Consider the following 20,876-nt stretch of genomic DNA (forward strand, 5'->3'; position numbering starts at 1 on the left):
TCATTCATAACACTTGAGTGCTGATTAAAAGATAAGACGCTGCAGGGATAGCATGGCTGTGTGAGGAAAGCTCTACAAGTCCAATACATCATGCTGAGAGGACGACCTCACGATGGAATACATTTTAACATAAGAAAGCAGACCAAATGGAGATGAGGTCAGGATGGACTCCCGAGAGAAGTCACACCAAATGGACCCGAGTCAGGGTGTTCATTCATGACAAACAAGCCAGGAGAAGAAGTTCCAAGAGGAGCCCTGTTGATCAAAGCTTCACAAAGACTAGGTAAGTGGGGCAAAGACTGATGCGTTTGGAAATAAATAAATAGAATATAGTACATTCTTGGATTTGGGTACTTGCAGTATACTGGTACTGCGTTTGGAAATAAATAAATAAATAGAATATAGTACATTCTTGTATTCGGGTACTTGCAGTATACTGGTATTGCGTTGGAAATAAATAAGACGGGAAGTGACTTGATGCTGTAATCTCGCGAGAGTGTCCGTGACGCGCGGAATACAGACAAGTGGAACATAGCGCTCTGGAAAAAAAGACAATTAACTACTAAAAAATCCGCAAAGTATCTCGACACAAAACCAGCATATTAAACACCTTAAACGCCTAACCAAGCCAAAAACTGGAAGATCTGGAGGAGTACATCGACGGGTGCTTCGAAAGCGTAGTTATGGGAAAATCACCCAAGACACCAAACCCCAAGCGGAGCCGCCCGGAGGACTCACCTGGAGAAATATCTCCGCCAGGCACAGACATCAGAGACATCCTTGAGTCCATCGATAAGAGGCTGATTTGCTTGGACGACCACCTCGCTCTCGTCGAAGTGCTTCACAAAGAATTCCAGGCCATCCGTGAATCTCTGGAATTCAGCCAAAACCAGATCGTCTCCTTGGTTACGGAGAACGCCACCCTCCGCGACTCGGTGAAGTCCCTCACCGATGGAGTTTCACAACTCGTCCAAGAAAATAAGACCATGAAGGAGACGATCTTAGACTTCCAGGCCCGGAGCATGAGGGACAATCTGGTCTTCGTGGGAATTCACGAAAAATCTGAGGAGGACCCGGAAGAATCGGTGGGGGCCTTCATGGCGCAACAACTCAAACTCCCAGCGGACGCCATCCAAAACGAGACCCATCGTGGCAAAATTCGAACATTTAAAGCAGAAGGAACAGGTGAAGGACTGAGGCCGGGAGCTGAAGGGGACGGACTTCAGCGTCAACGATCAATTCCCCGAGAAATCCTCGACAGGTGCCGACGCCTGTTCCCTGTTCGGAGGAAGTTCATTGACGAGGGATGCCGAGCTGTCATCACGGTGGATAAACTCTTCGTCAATGGACAACTTTACCGCGACCGGGAAGTAACACCATGGCTGTATTGATATGGTAACTAATGATCTATCTCAACCAGGTAACTTTTCTTTCTATCTCGCAGCGCGCACACTTGTAGCATTTGCATGTTACTGTCTGCTCCCACTTTACCCGCTCATCTCACTTATGCATAAACCCACATTACATCCTCATTTTAGTTGGCTTAGTTCATTCAGGATTACTATGTTACACTTTGCCTTTGTACAATTTAAGCATACATTTAAATGTACTGTATATATTCCAATGATTTTTACATCCAGGTACACATACTTCACATTTGATCTTGTTCACACACACATCACTAAAGCTAGTGTAGGATGAACTCACTACAGTTTGTCACTTGGAATGTCAGGGGAGTTGGGTCGATAGAAAAAAGACAAAAAATGTTTAACCATTTGAAGAACACCCAAGCAGACATTGTCTTATTACAAGAGACTCACATGTCCAAGTCAGCTGTCCATACACTTCACTCACCACAGTTCCCACACACATATTTAGCAAGTTACAACTCCAAACAGAGAGGGGTAGCTATATAGATAGATATATAATATAATATATATAATAATGAACATATTTGTTGATAATGTACATTTCTGCATTGCCAACATATATGGTCCGAATGTTGTTGACCCCTCCTTCTTTCATGCCTTCTTTTCTTCTCTCTCTGCACATTTGGACTCAAGTATGATCTTGGGAGGGGACCTCAACTTAGTATTTAATCCAGAAGTGGACAGGTCTAGCCCAGCTGGGAGACATCGTGAGTCTCAATCAACATCGATACTGAAGAAATACATGAATGATTTTGGTCTTTGTGATGCTTGGCGCTCTTATCACCCTACTCACAGGGAATATACCTATTTCTCACCAGTGCACCACACCTACTCTCGTATTGACTACTTTTTGACAAGCAACTCAATCATATCAGACATTTAATTTCATAATAACCTATGAGCACTCCTACTAGATGCTGGAGATTAAATACATCATTACTGAAAGACTCAGACTTCCTAAAATACTTTGAAAGAGAGTGGACAATGTTTTTAGACTTCAATGACCAACCCGGTTTCTCGGCTAGTATTCTGTGGGAGGCAGCAAAAGCAGTGATGCGCGGAAAAAACAGTTCATATTCATCATATAAGAAAAAGAGTTGGAGAAAAAAATCCAAATCCTCGAAGCAGCTCATACTGACTCACAAGATGAGCATATTCTAAGTAACCTAAGGAAACTGAAACTAGACTTAAAAGAAATTACTGACAAGAAAATTCAGTTCCAACTGCAGAGACTACGTTTGGAAAAGTTTGAGCATGGCAATAAACACGGAAAATACTTAGCTAACCAACTAAAAGTCAATAAAGAAAAAAGCTCCATCTCCTCCATTAGAGACTCAGTAGGTCACATCACTCACCCCCCCGAGGAAATTAATTCCGTCTTTAGGAGCTTTTATAAAAATCTATATACACCTCAGATTAAACCATCTCTCCCAGATATCGAAACATTTCTGTGTGTAAACAGAAATCTCATTTGTCTCTCTGTGTGTAAACAGAAATCTCTCATTTGTGTGTAAACAAGATCAAATGTGAAGTATGTGTACCTGGAAGTAAAAATCATGGGAATATATACAGTACATTTAACACTCGAACTCCCAAGGCAGTCATTTTGACTGTTTTCAAAATTTGCAATGTCATGACTTGGTTAAAAAAACCTATGTACCCAGAGGACCCTGACTTTTCCTAAATGTGTGTATATTTTATTCTAACATTGTTTTATCATTAAAATTTCAAAACACAAAAGAGTTCTGAGTATTACTACCTCGAATGACCATAGCAGTCAAATTGACTGCCTGATTTTTACAGGGGGTGCCATATTTCACTATTTGCTACATTTTTCCCACCCTTCCTCCTGCTCTATTGGCTTTGTTTTTTATGCTCTGTGATGCTAAAACCTAGCTGTAGCGTCACTCTAAACCCAAGAGAGACAAAAATGACAAGTAGAAAGAAGGTGACAGCTATGGAGGCTTTAGCCTTGCTTCAGAGAAAATGGTTGCAGTTCGAGTTTGCATGTGTAATTGCAGAGAAGTTATGTTGTGTCAATTCAATCAAACACTCAATCACTGTAGTTTTCATTTAGTGTCCTGATGTGTTTTTTTACCTATTCCACCAATTTATTTTTAGATCTTTTTAATGATCATCCAAATTATATACAAAGAGTCAAAATGACTGCTATGGTCATTCTAGTAGTTGCAGAATTCTGGTAGACCGAGTGTTAAATGTATGCTTAATTTGTACATAGGCAAAGTGTAACATAGTAATCCTGAATGAACTAAGCCAACTAAAGTGAGGATGTAATGTGGGTTTATGCATAAGTGAGATGAGCGTGCTTGTGAGTAGTTGTGATATCCATATCAATAGTAGAATATGATGTGTATGTGTAGGAGAATGCGTGCACGTGTGTGTATTTGTGTGAATAGCTTGAATTTGGTTGGGTTTGGACTTTTGAGGGTGTATGATGTCACTGTGAAGAGATGCTGATTGAAGGAGACAGCTGGCAGAAGAGGATATGTGACAATATGAGGAGGGGAGAAAACATGAGACAGAGGGGGGAATAGAAGAGGAAGAAAGAGAAGAAGAAAAAAAAGGACAAAAAGGAAAGAAAGGCTGTGCATACACACAGTGGGATAGAGAGAAAAAAAACGGGGGGGGTAAAGTGGGAGCAGACAGTAACATGCAAATGCTACAAGTGTGCGCACTGCGAGATAGAAAGAAAAGTTACCCGGTTGAGATAGATCATTAGTTACCATATCAATACAGCCACGGTGTTACTTCCCGGTCGCGATAAAGTTGTCCATTGACGAAGAGTTTATCCACCGTGATGACAACTCGGCATCCCTCGTTAATGAACTTCCTCCAAACAGGGAACAGGCGTCGGCACCTGTCAAGGATTTCTCGGGGGAATTGATCGTTGACGCTGAAGTCCATCCCCTTCAGCTCCCGGCCTCGGCCCTTCACCTGTTCCTTCTGCTTGAAATGTTTGAATTTCGCCACGATGGGTCTCGGCCTACGGTTCTCTGGCTTCTTGGCTCCCAAGTGGTGAACGCGGTGAAAAGTGATGTTTTGGATGGCGTCCGCTGGGAGTTTGAGTTGTTGCGCCATGAAGGCCCTCACCGATTCTTCGGGGCCTCCTCAGATTTTTCGATGCTCCGGGCCTGAAGGTCTAAGGTCGTCTCCTTCATGGTCTTATTTTCTTGGACGAGTTGTGAAACTCCGTCGGTGAGGGACTTCACCGAGTCGCGGAGGGTGGCGTTCTCCGTAACCAAGGAGACAATCTGGTTTTGGCTGAATTCCAGAGATTCACGGATGGCCTGGAATTCTTTGTGAAGCACTTCGACGAGAGCGAGGCGGCCTTCCAAGAAAATCAGCCTCTTGTCGATGGACTCAAGGATGTCTCTGATGTCAGTGCCTAGCGGAGATATTTCTCTAGGTGAGTCCTCCGGACGGCTCCGCTTGGGGTTTGGTGTCTTGGGTGATTTTCCCATAACTATGCGTTCGAAGCACCAAGGTTAATATTTAACGGTTTGTTAATAATTGTGTTGTATTAATTAATTATTATGGGTTTTGATAATTATTTGATTTGTGAGTACTTGGGTTTATAAAATGTTAATCATGTGCTGTTTGTCATTTAAGGTTTTTCACCTGCTGAAAAATTTAAAAAAGGAAAAACAGTCTGGTCTTGTTGAGTGAAGTCCTGCTTAATTGTTCAGCGTTGGTACACCCCTTCAAGTGTGGCGAGCACAGCGAAAAACCGGCTCAGGTTGGGAAAGCCCCTATCAAACCAGATTGAAACTCCTGCATCAAAGTTCACCCGACGCCTCTGCCAAGCCAGCTTACAACCCCTGCTAAGTCCAGGCCCCACCCACTGCTGCGTCCAAACCCAGTGCCCCAAAGTTCTCAGCAAAGCCCAAAATGGCTGAGTCGAAATCCCTGCAGCAGCTGAAGACGGAGAGAACGACTGCCAAACAGCAGTTTACCCGACAAACAAATGTACTGTTGAAGTCTTGCAAGAAAATGTCGGCAGAAGAACTGGTGGAAGCCTTCGGCAAGGTCAGACTTGAGGTAGAGAAGGTACTGGAGGCAAATGAGGAGGTGGAGACCTTGACTGAGGAGGCGGAGCTCGAACCTGCTGTTAAAGAGGACATCAATGCAGATGCCAGAAAAACAGCAGAGGACTGCGAACAAAGGCTTGAAGAAGTGGAGGGCACTGTCCAGAAGGTCCTATGGCAAAACTTTGGCTGCTCCGAAATCTCCCTTGCAGTCGAAGCAGCTGAAAAAGAGTGCAAGCGGGTGGTAGCCAACAAACCTAGCCTGAAGCTGGAGGTATACGAACTCATGCTCAGCAACCTTGAGTGGCTGGTGAAGATGGCAAAACAGACCATGCACCAATGGACTCGGTGGGTCCCAGAAGGAGAGCAGCCTGACTTCCGGCAGCGTGTCCGGAATGTGGAGACTTCGCTGCAAGAGTTAATTTCTGACAAGGCTACCCTGCTGCAGGTGAAGCTGGAAAGCACGGGGCCCTCTGAGGAGACACCACACCAGTCACCTACCATCAAGCTGAAACCAACGGCACTCCCACAGTTCGACGGCAACAAGCGGAACTTCTACCTCTGGAGGAAAGAGTGGGAGGCACTACAAAGGCAAGGTGAACCGACTGGCTCCAAGGAGGTCAGGAAAATCCAGCTGTTGGGCAGCGTGGAGGACAAAGTACTAAGGGACCTTCGCCTGGGACGGCGGATGAAATATTTTGTGTGCTGGAGAATCTGTTTGGAAATAAAACAGCAATTGCCCTGGAAATCATTGAGGAGCTGCAGGCACTGTTACCAACCCAGGAAGATTGTCGATTTAATACAGGTCGTGGAAAAGGCCCTGTATGACCTCAGTGAACTGGGAAACACTGGGGCCCTGAAAAATCCACTCGTTACCAAGTCCCTGGAGAGTAAGCTGCCAGACGGCTTAAAGAAGGAGTGGCTGGTCCATGTGTCGGAAGGAGAGGAAGCCTCATCACCTGAGGAGAGGTTTGACATGCTCAAGTTTCTGAGAAGTCAGGAAAAGATTTATGAGCAGCTGGACCAGCTCAGGGACGATAACCCCAGCAGGAGGGAGTCAAGAGTCCCACAAAAACATGCCCGAACAAAAACCACCAACTCCTCAAGCTCCCAAGCATCCTGTGTTGTCTGTGGAGAGAGGGGCCATAGAAAGAGAGACTATTACTGCAAGAAGTTCAAAGCTCTCAAAATAGCAGAGAAGAAGGAAGCAGTTTAAAAAATTGGTGCTTGTGGGAGGTCCCTGGAGGTCCACGACGATGACGCAGAGTGCAAGACCACCTTTCTGTGCAAAAGCGAGGGGTGTAATGATGCTCAAGGCCCGGGTCATCACTACTACCTCTGTCCCAAGGCTGCAAGTAAGGGAGATGGGCCAAGGAAGCCAAAGCTCAGTCCAGCAAAAGGGGGATGGAAAAAGTACACAGAGATCCAGGAAGAGTTCCTGACAAGCCTGCCCCCTGACTCAGCCCAGCGGTGTCGTGATGTCTTCTGCAACTCAGTCTTAAAGACATTCAGTTCAGCCGTATCTGAGAAGAGTTTGCTGGCAGAGAGTGGATTTGAAGAGTTCCCTGTCATAATGATGATCTTGGAAGTTACTGCAAATGCTGGACACAGGATTGGGACCCTGATAGACCTGGCGTCCGACACGAACTACATCACTCATGAGGCTGCAGGTGAGCTGAACCTGAGGAGTGAGGATGTGACGCTCATAATCCATGGAGTTGGCTGGATGCAAGTGACAGTGGGGACCAAGCGTTACCTCCTGAAGATCCGGGTCAGAACTGCAAAGGGAACCCTGAGGTCTCACCAGCTTGTGTGTTATGGACTGGACAGCATTGCAGAGGTCAATCGCCACATACCACCCAAGACACTGCAAACAATATTCCTGGATGTCCCTCTTCATGAACTGGTCTGTCCACTAAAATCAAGCTCCTCATCAGCCACAAGGAAGGCCAACTCGTCCCTCAAAAAGTGCACTCTGTTGGTGACCTTGTCCTGTGGGATGGTCCCCTTGGGAAAGCAGTGGGTGGCTCTCATCCAGATCTCATGGAAGATGTTAAAGTCACAGCCCATGGATCCAGAACCCACTTTACCCGCTCCATGCGCACAGCAGCTGCTGTCACTAGCAGGAGCCCAGTTCATCCCTTTCAACTCACCCAAGCAGTCACGTCTGCTGCCAACCGAAACTTTATAGACTGGTGGAGGTGGGACATTGGGGCTGCGTGTGAGCCCAGGTGTGGCGGCTGCAGATGTGGAAATTGCCAACCTGGAGGGAAGGAGATGACAATCTCTGAGGAGAGAGAGCTGGAGCAAATAAAGAGTGGACTGACCTACATCAGTGGAGATCGCCACAGCGAGAAACCACACTGACATGCAAAGTACCCTTGGGTGGAGGATCCAGCAACATTGCCGGACAGGAGAGCAGTCAAAGCAACATTCCTGAGGACTGAAAAGCAGTTGGCAAAGGAGCCAAGATGGAAGGCGGCCTACAAACCTCAAGTCCACGAGATGGTCGAGCGGAACGCTGCTGTCAAGCTGTCCAAAGAAGAGTTGGCAAGCTGGTCTGGACCCGTATGGTACATCAGCCACTTGATTGCACCAAACCCCCGCTCTGTGACTACGCCAGTCCGCCTCGTCTGGAATAGTAGCCAGAAATTCAGAGGCCAGAGCCTGAACGACCTGCTCATGAAGGGTGCAGACGTCCTCAATGACATCCGTGCTGTCCTCACCCGGTTTCGCCAAGGTGTCTTCGCTGCACTTGGGGACATCAGTAAAATGTATAATTCTGTATGGCTTGAGGACCGGGAAGTACACCTGCATCACTTCCTGTGGAGAGACTCTGAGGAAGAGGACATCCAGGAATACGCCATCACTAGAGTTAACATAGGCGAAAAACCAGCCGGCTGTATCGCTCAAGTTGCCATGCGGGAGACAGCCAACCTGCCAATGTTTCACCATCTTGCAGGAGAGCGTCGAGTGTTGGAGCAAGACGCTTATGTGGACGACATCTTGACCTCGCATGATGACCTGTGCCAGCTCAAGCAAATAACAACGACCAATGTTGAGCGCATCCTGAAAGACGGAGGATTCTACATGAAGCCATGGGTTTACTCCAGCCAAAGTGGGAGGTCAGAGTCAAGCCACTTAAAGAAGGAAGCACCCCAAGTGATGGTCCTCCCAAACCAAATCTCTGAGGAGAACAATAAAGCCCTGGGCCTTGGGTATATTCCTGAAAGCGACAAGCTTCACTGGATGGTAGCTGTGAACTTCTCTAAAAAGAAAAGGAAAATGAGACTCGAAGAAAACCTGTCAAGAGAGGAAGTCAGGGCTCATGTGCCGGATCCACTCACCCGAAGAGAGCTCCTCAGCCAAGTCTCTGGGCTATACGACCCTCTCGGCCTTGCAACTCCTGTCAAACAAAAGGGAGCCATCTTTAGTGAGGGCTTTCCAGGAAGCAAAGGTCAACTACAGTCAATCAGTAGACATGTCGGAGGCTCCTTTGACTGAGGGCCTCCGTGAAGATGCCATCTGCCTTTTGGAAGACTACACTGAGCTCAGCCAGGGGAGGTTCATCAGAGCCTTGACGCCACCTGACCCATGTGCCAAGCCCTGTGGTATCACCTTCTCTGATCGTAGCGAACGCTCTTATGGTGCTGTATTGTACCGCCGGTGGCAGGTATCAGAAGACATGACCATATGACTAGTCGAAGCGAAAGCCAGACTGATGCCATTAGATCACAAGGGGGACACTGTTAAGGCTGAGGTCTGCGGAGCAGTCTATGCAGCTCGTCTGAAAAAGCACTTCCAGAAACACTGCAGCATCCGTGTGGAGAAGTGGCACCACCTGGTCGACAGCCAGACAGTCCTTGGAGCCATCCAACGTGAAAACTACGGCTATCAAACATTTTTTGCCAACAGAATTGGGGAGATCCAAGGCAGTACAAATGTCCAAGACTGGTGGTGGATCCCTGGGCCCCTCAGTATTGCAGACATTATTTCAAGAGGGGCGAGCCCCAAGGAGCTGGACGAAGGCACAGAGTGGCAGCAGGGTCCTAAGTTCCTAAGTCTCCCAGAGACAGAGTGGCCAGTGAAGTCCGCCAAAGATGTTGCTGTCGAGGCCAAAGAGAACCTCATGCCCATCCAGAGAAAGGCAGTTGTTGCTGCCCTGACCCGAGCTGGAGAGAAGGCAGAGCCCAGGCCTGAACTAATCTCAAGCCCCGCTGATCTGCACCGGCCTCCTGCCGGGGCTGCAGTCACAAGCCTGATGGATATCCAGCGATTCAGCAGCCTAACCAGACTGGAAAAGTTACTCGCACTGGTCTGGAGGGCGGCAAAGAAGTTTCTTCGTGGCACAGGAAGACCAAAGTGGGAGACAGTCCCGTTCGATGGCACAGTCACCGTGGCAGAAAGAGAGGACGCCTTCCGAGACCTCTGTCTAGCGGCACAAGTAGGAGCTACTTTTCCCAGCACCACAACGGACCGGCTGGTCATGTACAGGGACGAGGCAAGTGGGCTATTGGTATGCTGAGGCAGAATCCAGCACTTCAAAGAAAACGGCTTGGCTGTTCCTCTTATCCCCTTTGACACCTGGCTGGGGACTTTGCTTGCACGCCAGAGTCACCAAGAAGGGCATGAAGGAGTTGCCGGGACTCTACTCAAGATGCGAAAGAAGGCTTGGGTTGTGCAAGCCAGAAGGCTGGCCCGGAAAGTCGTCAACAAGTGCGTCCACTGCAGGAAGGCCAGAGCTTAAGTCTGTCAACAGGTGATGGGTGACCTGCCAGTGCAAAGATCAAGACATGCTGCGCCATTCCAGTTCATGTCAGTTGACCTGTTTGGACCTTACCTGTTGAAGGACGATGTCAAAAGAAGAGCATCCATGAAGGTCTGGGGGGTCATCTTCTGCTGTATGGCGAGCCGGGCCCTGCATATAGACCTGGTCATCAATATGTCCACAGAGAGCTTCCTAATGGCCTACCAAAGTATCACTGCCATCAGAGGCCACCCCCTCAAGGTTTGGTCAGATCCTGGGACCAACTTCATTGGTGCAAAGTCCTTATTGGGGGATTTGTATGCCTTCCTGAAGAGCCAAGACAGAGCAAGCCTGGAGGTGTATGCAGCGACAAATGGGACAAACTGGACCTGGAAAGTGCTCCCTGCCGACTCACCACATCGGAATGGAGCTGCTGAAGCTGCCGTGAAGGTTGCCAAGAGAACTCTTCAAAGTTTGAGCAAGTCAACTAAACTTACCTTCAGTGAGTTCCTCACAGCCCTCCTAATGGCAGCTAACCTTGCAAACGAGCGTCCTATTGATGCGAGAGTCCAGAGTCGGGAGGACGGTGTGGAGTACGTGATGCCAAACTCACTCCTCCTGGGCCGAGCATCTCACAGTGGTGACTCCAAGTCTTTTGATTTCCAGGACTATCCCTATAAGCGGCTCAGAGAAATCCAAGTCCAAGTCAACAAGTTCTGGAAAGCATGGTGCCAGCTTGCTGGCCCAAACCTTTTCGTTAGATCAAAATGGCATGCTACAGAAAGAAATGTCTCCGTTGGTGATGTTGTTTGGCTTTGTGATCAAAATGCTTTGCGTGGGCAGTTTAGACTTGGCAGAGTCGTCACTGTAGCTCCTGATTCAAAGGGCATTGTTAGGGATGTTGAGGTTCTTGTCACTCCAGGCAACTGTGCCTCAGTCCACCATCAGCAGCCAATGATCCACTCCACAGCTTTTAGTGACCGGAGAGAGAGAGAGAGAGAGAGAGAGAGAGAGGTCTAATGGTGTAGTATTGCGCAGAGATGTCAGGCAGCTTGTAGTTCTTTTACCTGTAGAGGAGCAGTGCCCCTAGTGGGGAAGGTGTTTAAGTTGTTCGCCTTTTCAGTTTTGCAACCTTTCTAAGTTCAGAAAGCTTGAGTGGGAGGTGTTACGGCGAACAGCTGTTTTGCCAGCTGATGCGTGAGCCCGTGACTGTGATGAGCAACAGGCAGAAACCTGTTTAGATTATTGCAGTTTTCTTTAAGAGAGCACTTGGTAGAGCACATCCACTCCTGTATTCAACCAGGTTACTAGAGAGGTTTTTTATATAAATCAGCATTAGTTCGGCCAGTCAATTTGCATGATCAAAGCCAATTTACTTTCATAAAAACGTACAGCGGTGAGCGCTCCCGTCTCATCGGCTGGTGCGCGAGCTCGCTAATTACGCAGCTGTGTCAAATCAGGCAGAGTAAAGAGAAGCCAATGCAGAGCAGAGCAAAGGTTTTAGTTCCTCCACAGAGCTGTGAGAATACTTATAATACTTATAATAATTTGTGTGTTGGATTTAACCAGTTCCATTAATTCATTGTTTCTCGTGGTTAAAAATGTACTTTTATGCATTCACACTGAAATAATTCAGTTAAAATCTGTTTTAACTTAAAGGGAGAGAATTTATCTATTTTGATGTACTTGTGTAATGGTTCAAGGTTAATATTTAAGGGTTTGATAATAATTAATTGTTAATTATTATGGGATTTGATAATTATTTGATTTGTGAGTACTTGGGTTCATAAAATGTTAATCATGTGCTGTTTGTCATTTAAGGTTTTTCACCTGCCAACAGGACACCATCCGTAGTCTCATTAGGAGCATGCCCCCACGTTGTCAGGCATGCGTACAAGCACGTGGGGGCCACACAAACTACTGAGAATCATTTTGAGTTGCTAAAATGACATTTTGGCAAAATGGACCAGTGTGCTGCATCATTTTTTCACTTTCATTTTTGGGGTGTCTTTGATTTCCCCCCTCTATAGGGTGATCATTTTCATTTCTATCAAATGATGTGGCATCATTTTGTTACTAATACATCACCCACTTATTATCAGGAAAGATATTCAAGATCATTTTCCCCCCAGTTTAGATCTGATGTGTTTTCAAAGTGTTTAATTTTTTATAGTAGTACAGTATATATTGGGTAATAGGAGTGTAAAGGCGATTAATGGGTGTTATAGAGGACTCTAATGTTAAAAATTGTATTTAGAAGATCATGAACATGTTTTCTATGCCATAACTCGGAAAATATTTCATTTATTAATATCAAATCCTACCTAGCAGAAATTCACTTTATTGTGGTCGAGTCTACAACCAATTAACCGCCATAAACAAGATCAACAAGCAGAACCCATGTTTGCATCTTGTGGTTAGAAGTGGAATTGCACACACACGTCAGCCCCTCCCATTGGTGTGATCTTGCATACAGCCATGGTTGCTGTTAGTTTCATGCAAAGAGCCACAATTGGTATTTGCATCATAACAATAGAAAAAGAGATTTGCTGAAATGCAACTTTTGTTTTTACATGCATAACTTGTACAAAAACGTGACAGACTTTTTCTTGCACATCCATAATGTTTTTCACACAAGTCCTCTATATCAATCCCAACTCATTAAGATGACTGTAATGGCAGAAATGATTATTTTTGCATATTGTGATTTTGAGCACATTAGAGCGGCCTATGGGAAAAACTACTATGGAGCTATGGCTCTATCGTGGTTGGAGGGTCAAATTACGTCATCCTCCAAAGTGTCTCTCTCGACGACAAGCCATTCGACATTTCCGTTATTCGTGAACAAATCGTGATAAAATATCAGCATCATTGCATATTGAGAAATAAGTGTTATGTTAGGAGTTAATGGGCATAAAATGGTAACTAGGCGCAAAAGAATGCTGCATACACGTGTCTTCTACTCAAAAGGCTGTGCACTGCAGGCGTGACCTCTTTTCCTTTTTTTGCAGGTTTAAAAACTCCGTGGCTGAATTTCATATGAATTTCGTATAAAGTGAATATTGAACCCCCAGCGCCGTCAATAGCATGGCCACTAGTGATGTCATTACATGCTTTACATGCTGCTAAGAATTGGCTGATCACTTGAACGTTTGCAGTTCGTGATTTCCTTTAAAAACAACTCAGAAATACCGCAGCAGCTCTCGCAAAGCATTCTGGGTCTTATATGCACTGGCATATAATTGTAGAATTGTGGAATTAAGTAGACGTAATTAGTCAATATTAACGTAAACGTACTTGGTTGGTTTTAAATTCAAGAAGTGTATTTTTACAGGAGTAAACTACATGAGTCCCACGAGTGAAAATGGTAGTCATGTACTTGTAGATGACTTCCTGTCGGAATCCAGTGATGAGTTGAGACTATACTTTTAGGAATCGTTTCTATGATGTGACTTGAGAAATGTGTTCTAGAAGTCAATGGTCTCACCTCCCACAATGATGAGAAACATATCCATTAATCATGATGATGATATCTCCTCTTCTTTGAGTGGGTATAAAAGTGTAAAGTCATTAATTCTCGTCCGTAGCAGAGAATCAGAAAGTCAGTTTGACATTTCTTCTCTTTTCAGAAATCTGTTCCTTTGGTACGAACTGCTCACTAAAATGTAGTGAAGATGAGATGAAGCCTCATGAGGCATCGTACCACGTGAACCAATTGGTTCGAGAAAGGGTTCGTTTCTCGAAGCTTCATGTGCACACGAACCCCCCTACTGGCCAGGTGTTGAGCTTGACTCTAGTCTGGCACTGTGAAGAGACATGAGGGGGGTAGAATAAGTGGGAGGCCCGCGCGGTCTCAACCGCTGCTGCGGTGCCGGCAATGAAATACCATTACCCTTATGGTTTTTTCACTTACCCGGTGAGGCGGGGAGGCAAGCCCCGAGCGGGCTCTCGTTTCTGGCGTCAAGCGCCCCTGGTCGGCGACCCCGGCCCAACGCAACCCACTCCGGGGACAGTGGCAGGTGGCGAGTTTGACTGGGACGGTACACCTGTCAAACGGTAATGCAGGTGTCGTAAGGCGAGCTCAGGGAGGACAGAAACCTCCCGTGGGGCAGAAAGGCAAAAGCTTGCTTGATCTTGATTTTCAGTATGAGTACAGACCGTGAAAGCGGGGCCTCACGATCCATCTGGCATTTTGGGTTTCAAGCAGGAGGTGTGTGGCTTGTGGCAGCCAAGCGTTCATAGCGACGTCGCTTTTTGATCCTTCGATGTCAGCTCTTCCTATCATTGTGAAGCAGAATTCACCAAGCGTTGGATTGTTCACATACTAATAGGGAACGTGAGCTGGGTTTAGACCGTCTTGAGACAGGTTAGTTTTACCCTACTGATGATGTGTTGTTGCAATAGTAATCCTGCTCAGTACGAGAGGAACCGCAGGTTCAGACATTTGGTGCATGCGCTTGGCTGAGGAGCCACTGGTGCGACGCTACCATCTGTGGGCTTCTGACTGAATGCCTCTAAGTCTAATCCCGCCTAGACGTGACGATACCAGAGCGCCGGGGCTGATCCGGCTGGTTTGGGATAGCCGCGCCGGCGAGCAGAGCCACTCGTGACTGGGCCGTGGTGCGGCCGGACGATGGCCGCCCCCTCTTCTTCCACACGCACCGCATGTTGGCGGATGACCGGGTGCTAAATGACTTGCAGACGACCTGATTCTGTGTCAAGATTTCCCTGGAGGAATTGAGAAAAAGTGTGAAAAAGTCCTTACGAGGCGAAGCAGAAACTCAGGCCGAGGTGCCTGGAGCCCAGGGGCGGCTCGAAAGTAATTGGAGAGCTACTTTTCCCCTGGATGAAATGAGAAAAAGTATGAAAAAGTGACAAAGTCCTAATGAGGCGAGGCAGGAATGCAGGCCGAGGTGCCTGGAGCCCAGGGGCGGCTGAAAAGTCAGTGGCGAGCCGCTGTTCCCCTGGAGGATTTGAGAAAAAGTGTGAAAAAATGACAAAGTCCTAAAGGGGCGAGGCAGAAATGCAGGCCGAGCCGCCTGGAGCCTCAAAGTGGCTGTAAAAATCGTGCAGAGCCGCTGTTCCCTTGAAGGAATTGAGAAAAAGGCCGAGGCGCCTGGAGCCTAAAAGCGGCTATAAAAAGTGTCGAGAGCCGCTCGGAAAAGTTTTCAAAAGTGTCAAATGAATGGGAGTCAATTGGGCGGAGTACCCAATGTGCAAAAAAAGTTGCATACCTGTACCCACTCCCGTAAATGCCATTTTTCCTGGTTGACCAAAACACCTCATGTACGATTTCGGAAACCTAGTTTTTAGAAACACTGACCTCCAGGGGAAAGACCGAGAAAAGCACGATTTTGATGCCGCTTTTAGCGCACTGAAACACGGACTCCAGCTGAGCCAGGCCCTGCTGAGGCCGGTTCTCAAATACATTTTTTTTTCCACTCTAAGTGCTCAACAGGTCTGTGTGGAATATGGAGGTTATTTTCTAAAAACAGGTTTCCGCGTCCCGGGCGCCCTGCTGGGCCGTGCAAGGCGGCCTGGGCTGCCCTCCCCAACGGAGCGCCCTGCTGGGCCGCTCAAGGCGGCTTGGGCTGCCCTGCCCAAAACACAAGGAAGACACATGAGCTGAAATTTGTCACCTCTCAAGCAATTCCAAGCATGACATAAAGGGAACGATAACTGTTGAAGAGTGACTTGTGCATCAATTTTCAAAGTGTCACTCCACAGCTGGCGCCCAGGCTGTATGATGAAGGTGTCCAACGAGGAGCGCCCGCGATGGGCCGCGTCAGGCGGCCCGGGCCGCGCATCACCTCCGGGTGAAAAATAAAAAGGAGCACGCTGGTGCTTCGTGGGAGTCAGTGCACGCGATAGGCGACATCCGGCGGCCCCTGGCCGCGCCTTGCCAGCGGGTAAAGACGACCGCAAGCACCATGCTGCGCCGAGGGTTGTCAGAAGAGTGTGAGCGCCCGCGATGGGCGTCGTCCGGCGGCCCCTGGCCGCGCTTCACCTGCGGGTGCAGACTAGGAGCGAGGCTGGTGCTTGCTCCAGCGCGGTAGCTTGGGCCGCGCTCCACCTCCGGTTGGCAAATAAAAAGGAGCACTTTGGTGTTACGAAGGTGTCAGAAAAGTGTGAGCGCCCCTGATGGGCGGCGTCCGGCGGCCCCTGGCCGTGCTTCGCCTGCAGGCCGCTCTCCACCTCCGGGTGGCAAATCAAGAGGAGCACAGAAGAGGGGGACAAAAAAAAAAAGAGAGAGACAAGAGACAAGGACAACAGCAGCAACAACAACAATTGTGACATCAAGAACAGAACAACAGAAACATACAGAACGACATCAGCAAATAAATGTCTGTGACAACTACAAAGACGAACAAGGACATAAGGACAAAGGACAAAACAATATCAACAACCACAATGACAACGCTGTCAATGACAATCACACATAATAGTAGTCATGAAATGATGAACTATGATAGTGATCACAATGACCATACTGCATTGAAACAGTCACACATAATAGCAGTCATGAAATGATGAACTATGATAATGATCACAATGACAATACCGCATTGAAACAGTCACACATAATTGTAGTAATGAAATGATTATCCATGATAGTGACCAGAATGATAATTACTGTAATGCACATCATTGTAAAAAAAACAAAACAAACTATAGTCATACTGCTGATATCACCGTCGCTGTAATAAAACCAACGACATAACACCCTGGTTAACTCAGTGAGTAATATGGGGAAGTACGTATGTACTGTGAGTGTGCATATGTACAGGTATCTCTGTATGTGGGGAAGACTTCATATATATAAAGGTGTAAGAATGTTTGGGCATGTAATTGTCACCGAGAATGCATGAAAAGAAAGGGGCCGCATTCCACCTCCCAGAGAGCCCCGCGCCAAATAGCCAGGCCGAGCCCCCGCCGTCAGAAGGCCACCAGGCCAACAGGGGCAGGTAGCACAAAGATCAGTGCCCCAAGGGCCAGCCCAGAGAGCCCTCCCCCCCGGGAAGACCAGCAAGGGGCCGAAGAGAGGTAATCCCAACCAAGGACAGGGCGCCGGCGGGCCGGAGGACTGCCAACCCCTGAGACCAGCAAGAGATCACACTCCACAAAGACAGACGAGTACCGGGGGCCACAAACCGGCAGGCCCAGAGACGCCCCCACAACCGGAAAGAAGCCCGCCCGCGCTGGAAGCGCCAATCCCCGCCCCCCGCCTCCCCCACCCCCAGGGAGCGGAGCCCGGCCCGCCCCGGGCCAACCCCCGCCCGACCCCTGATACAGGGCCGCCCCGCCCAGGGATGCAGGAGGTACACCCTCCACCCACCCGGCGGAGGCACGGGCGGCAGAGATGTATAACCCAGCACCCGAACCCACGGACCAAACCCCTGTATGCCCCCACCAAAAATAAATAACTAAAATAAATAAAAAATAAAAAAAGTACACACACGCACGCACATACACACTCCTACACACCCACATACACACCCCTACGCCCCCACGCGCACGCACAAACACACTCCTACGCACTCAAGCGCGCGCACACACGCACACGCACGCGCGCGCGCGCGCACACACAGTGATCGACTGCCCGACACCCGGAAGCCTCACCCTATCCCCCGTTGGTAACCCAAGGAGCAGCGAAGCTGGGGACCCCGGGGTCCAGGACATACAATCCGGAACCCCGACGTGGAGAGCGCGGACCGCCGGGGAGCAGGAAGACACCAGGCCACACCCTCCCAACGGTAGGACGCCGCCAGCAAGGCAGAAAGGGGAGCCAGCGAGGAGGAAAGCGGGAAACTGAGCAGGTGGGCAGGAAAACGGGCGAGTAGCCAGGCGAACCACCACACAGCGCCAACCGACACCCGCGGGCCAGCAAACCCCGAAGAGGGAGCGGGAGCACCACACCCCAAGCCGCAGGGAGGCCAAGCACCAGAGCCGAGAAGGCGAGACCAGCAGCAGATCAGCCGACGGACCCCACAAACCACCAGAAGCCAGACCAGCCACATGCCACCAGAGCCGACAGCGCGCCACCCGCGCACCGGAGCCCCACCCCCGACAAGCCCGCAGACAGACCGGGGGAGGCGAGGACACAGACAGCGGCCCAGCAGACAAACGCCCAAGCGCCCGGCAGAGCACAACCCCCCCCAGCGGGCCCGGCCCCAGGGAACCCGTCCGCCCCACCCCCACCCCGCCACCCAGGCCCACAGTACCCGCAAGCATGACCAAGCCCCAACCCACCAGCCGGCCCGGCGCCCCAGCAGCCGCCACAGCACAGCAACCACCAGCCCCCGCGGCGGCACACGGGCCACCCGCAGCACCAGAACCGCCCCCGGAAGACCGCCGAACCCGCCCCAAGAGTGCAGAAGCGCCCGCAACATGTGTCAGTCCAGGGGGAGCACCGCAAGCCGCCCCCCCCGGCGCAAGCCCCGGCATCAACAGGCCCCAGAGGGCCACCCCAGGGAAGGGCAGGCGAACCAGACATAGGCATCCCACAGGCCAGGCCCCCGGCCATACCGCCGACCCTGGCGGGCAGGCGCCACGGTGCACGAGGCACCCCAATCCAGCCCGCCCCACCCGTTTATGTGATAAAGTGTGATTGTGTCTATAATGCAATTAAAAAAATAATAAATAAATAAAATAAAATAAAAGAGGACAGCTACGAAAAGCTGGCCTCTGTGTCCCTGAGGGGTGTATCTGTGTGCATGTATATGGGGTGTATGTAGATGATAGCTAATGATGCAATTAAAATCGGGGAACAGCTGCCGCTCGGAGGGTCCCTCACCTGACCAGCCCCCCCAAACCCTAAGTGTCTACTCTGTGATTAAAATTGGGGGGCAACAGGTCAGTGGCACGGCAGGAGCAAAGCAGTCCCCCAAGGCAGCTCCCCTCCCCAACCACGCCCGACCGTAGGCCACCCCCCAAAGTCCTATATATATGTGAGGTGGTGCAGTGGCACAGGAAGGACAGGGGCCCCACACCCCAACGCCGCCCAAACCGAGCAGGGGGGGGACCAAGGACACATGACCGACCGGCCACCCACCACAGCCCAGGCTCGGGCGAGCCACAGGCCGCAGAACACATCACAGGCCCTACCTGTAAGGCCCTACCTGACCACCAGAGGCAAAGGAGGCAAGGGAGAGCCAGCGCCACCAGCCGCACACGGGCCCCCCTAACAGCAGTAGGCGCCCAGCACCCGCAGGATGCAGCACCCCGCCCACCCATCACCCCGGAGGTCAACCAACGCCGCCCCCTCTACGGCCCCCCCCGCCCCATCACCCGACCCGGACCCCTCCCCACCCCCACCCACCAGCCACCCCAGGCAGGCAGCCCAGCAAAGAAGACCCGGCACACCAAGCCCGCCCCCGAAGTACCAGGGCCACCCAGCGACCAGGACCACACCCCATGCCAGATGAACAAGACCCCCAGGGGCAGAGACAGACGCCCTCACCCCCCCGAGAGTCAGGTCAGGGAATTAATTATTGGTGCCCATATAGACTGAAATTCTGACATTTGTTCCTTAGATTAAGCAGACATTCTCTCCATAGCTATATGATCTAACAAAAGATTTTTGTAAAGAGCTATGTTCAGTTTCTTCCTTGATTTCCAATTGATGAGAATGGTTTTCTTGGCAATGCTTAATGCAGTGATTAGAAGCTGTGTTTGGGTTGTTTCTACATCAGTTGTGGCGAGATCGCCCAGCAGGCATAGTAAAGGGGAGGTCGGAATGGAGAGCCCAAGTGCCAAAGATAGGTACTCACACACTCCGTGCCAAAAATTTTTAATGGGAGCACAGGTCCACATGGAGTGTAAGTAGTCATCTATTCTATGGTCTGAGCAGTGTGTACAGATGTTAGTCAGTTAAGCCCATTCTAAACATTCTATGTCTTATGTAGTGTACTCTATGAAGGATTTTAAACTGAATCAGCTGTAGGTTGGGATTATTGATTAACCGGGAAACATTAAGACATATTTGCTTCCAGAATTCAGGGTCACAGCTTGTAGATAAATCTGAGCTCCATTTGGAGATTGGTACTCCGATTGTGTTGTCATTTTTTGAAAGTAGAACATATAATTTAGATAATGTTTTAGGGGCAGATATTTTTAAAAATTGGTCAATAGTAGTATTGCTTTCCCATGATATAGTCCTGAAACTTGCTTTAATTATAGATTTAATTTGTATGTATTCAAGAAATTTGTTACGATTTATTCCATACTGTGTAACAAGGTCGTTAAATGAGATAAAGTTGTTTCCTATAATTAGATTTTTCATACAACTTATTCCTTTTTCCTGCCATGTTGGGAAATTTAATGGTTTCTTTTTAAGCAAGATGTCAGGATTATTCCAGACGGGAGTGTATTGGCAAGGAGTGAGCGAGAATTTTGTTATTTTTAGAAATTCCCACCAAACTGTCAGAGTGGTGCTTATATTTATACTTTTAAAACAACTATTTTCCGGAGGATTTGGCTAATGAAGGGCAAGTTACAAATTGGGATTTCGTGGCTAAGTGATTGTTCTAATGTCTGAGATAAGATATACTGTAACCTGTTTGCAAGGAAGTAGTTGGAGAAGTTTGGGAGTTCTAAGCCCCCATATTCTTTAGATTTATGTAACATTTTGAGACTTATTCGTGCTGGCTTATT

At 48.7% G+C, this 20,876-nt stretch overlaps 1 protein-coding gene and 1 pseudogene across 2 annotated transcripts in view; one reads left to right on the top strand and one right to left on the bottom strand.

The window, feature by feature from the left end:
• LOC129183308 (gastrula zinc finger protein XlCGF57.1-like) overlaps positions 1 to 20,876 on the bottom strand; it is a 78,882-nt gene that overhangs the window by 16,026 nt on the left and 41,980 nt on the right. The gene's annotated exons all lie outside the window — the stretch shown is intronic.
• Positions 13,640 to 13,775, top strand: LOC129184064 (small nucleolar RNA U3; annotated as a pseudogene).

The sequence above is a fragment of the Dunckerocampus dactyliophorus genome, chromosome 6 (assembly GCF_027744805.1).
Source record: "Dunckerocampus dactyliophorus isolate RoL2022-P2 chromosome 6, RoL_Ddac_1.1, whole genome shotgun sequence".
Taxonomy (NCBI): domain Eukaryota; kingdom Metazoa; phylum Chordata; class Actinopteri; order Syngnathiformes; family Syngnathidae; genus Dunckerocampus; species Dunckerocampus dactyliophorus.